We start from the raw sequence: 2500 nt of genomic DNA, 5'->3' as shown, positions 1-2500 counted from the left end.
AGCCAAAGTGCCAGGCCACCCAAGTGCCCATTTCTATCTCGCTGATGGGAAGGTGGCAATGTTCTCCTACGGTTTGGCAAGTGTGAAGAGCTGTCATCCAAGCTCCACTCCCATTGTGTGTCTTGGATACCCAATAGCCTCTATTCTGCCTATAGCAACAGTTATTCCGCCCACCTTCAGTGTGTCTTCTCCATCACATTCTACCATGTCACAACATCGCACATGCATGTTACTTCACAAAAATTAATGTCACTATTATTATTATACTATTAGTATAGAAAGCACTTTGAATGTGAGATTCATAGCACGTGTGATACCATCATACTACTAACCATGGTACGGCTTTTGTTTTAGTACTGCCAATAATATGGATCATTTGTTCCAACATGGTTTCATGATCTTTGATGGTTAAAGGGGACATATTATACCACCGGATGGGTGTTATATACACATCTAGGTATACACGTCCACTAGTGATGTCAGAAGATTTTCTAAAAAGGGATAATCACACTCACACCTGGTGGTATAATATGTCACCTTTAAAGTTTCCATTTTTAATGCATGAGTGAATGACGAGTGGAACTGGGCCTGGGATCACTAACTCACTTAATGGAGCCCAGCCATCCAAACCACATATTCATTTCCCACATACTTTTTCTGTTGAAACCTTCCCTTTCTTTCTTCCTCTGGTGTCATACCCTGTCTGAACCCCATCCCTCTCTTCCCCTCACTGTGGAGCACACCTCCTCTCTCCTCTACCTCCACATCCTCTCCCCTCTTCTCCTTCAGCGCGTGGGCCCTTCTCCCTCCTCCCCCTTGCCCTCCCACCTCCCCCTCCTCCTCCCCTGCTATCGTTCTTCTCCGCCGGGCTAAGAAGGACCTTTCTTTCTCCCACTGATAACTCCTCAGCTCTCACTCCCGGCGGCGGTGGCGGCCTTCCTTATCGCCTGTGAAGAGGCTAAGCTAACAGTGTGATGTGGGATCCTTATGGGTCTCTGTGTTGTAATTGCCTAATTGCTTTTTTTTCCCCTGGTATCGGAGGGTTCTGCTTTTTGTCAAATGGGGCCGGAGTTCATAAACAGCCAGCAGCGCCATTCCCAGCAGCTCCCTCAACGTCGGAATTCCGGGCTTTCCGATTGGCCTGAGCCACCAATTGCTCATTGGCTCCTCCCTGTAGGACGGATGGCCATGCTGACAGCCAATGGGGCCACAGCAGGGTGAGTGCTGTATAGTGGGAGAGAGACGGAGAGTGGGAGAGAGGGAGTTAACAGCAGTCTTTTTTTTCTGCTGCGAAAGACATCCTAGTCTATCTCTTTCTGTTTTACTCTCTCTCTCTCTCTCTCTCTCTCTCTCTCTCTCTCTCTCTCTCTCTCTCTCTCTCTCTCTCTCTCTCTCTCTCTCTCTCTCTTTTTCTCTCTCTCTCCAAGTGTTTTCAAAGCTAATCATAATTTAATCCAGCAATAAAAAAACGCATCACTAACCAGTTGACATTTTAGCATACCAATGTGCATGCGGATTTAAATGTTGTTAAAAAAACAAATAGTGTCACCTTAGATGGGCGACCATGCAGGCCCATATTATCCTCTGTAAGGCATTTAAGCAGCGCACAATATTATTACGTAACATACAAGACAAGGAGATTGAAAGTTGTAGAGTGTTATACAAAGGCCATGGCCCAGAAACAGGGCATGAATCAGGCTAAATTCTCACTTATTCTCTCTCTCTCTGTCATTTTTGTCTCTCTCTCCTTTTTAGTCTCCTTCTCTCCCTCTGTCTCTTTTGCTCTCTCTCTCTCTCTCTCTCTCTCTCTCTCTCTCTCTCTCTCTCTCTCTCTCTCTCTCTCTCTCTCTCTCTCTCTCTCTCTCTCTCTCTCTCTCTCTCTCACTATTTTTATCTCTCTCCCTCTTTCCTTCCCTCTCAGTCTCTGTGTGCCTCCTCTCTGACTCTGATGTGTGTGTGAGCCTCAGTGAGAATGTCTATCCTCGTATTGGCCATAACCAATCTATCCTAAACCCCCCAACACCCACCCCCTCAAATGTCAGGGTTATGCATTATTTTATCAGTATATGGTTATATTTCATGCTTATTGAGAGAGGGAGAACGAGAGAGAGAGAGAGAGAGAGAGAGAGAGAGAGAGAGAGAGAGAGAGAGAGAGAGAGAGAGAGAGAGAGAGAGAGAGAGAGAGAGAGAGGGGGGGGGGGGGGGGGGAGAGGAGAGAGAGAGAGAGAGAGAGAGAGAGAGAGAGAGAGAGAGAGAGAGAGAGAGAGAGAGAGAGCGAGAGAGAGAGAGAGAGAGAGAGAGAGAGAGAGAGAGAGAGAGAGAGAGCGAGAGAGAGGGAGAGGGGGGGGGGGGGAGAGAGAGAGAGAGAGAGAGAGAGAGAGAGAGAGAGAGAGAGAGAGAGAGAGAGAGAGAGAGAGAGAGAGCGAGAGAGAGAGAGAGAGAGAGAGAGAGCGAGAGAGAGAGAGAGAGAGAGAGCGAGAGAGAGAGAGAGAGAAAGAGA

Source organism: Gadus morhua, chromosome 1 (assembly GCF_902167405.1).
Source record: "Gadus morhua chromosome 1, gadMor3.0, whole genome shotgun sequence".
Lineage (NCBI taxonomy): Eukaryota > Metazoa > Chordata > Actinopteri > Gadiformes > Gadidae > Gadus > Gadus morhua.
Note: the sequence above shows the minus strand (reverse complement) of the source record.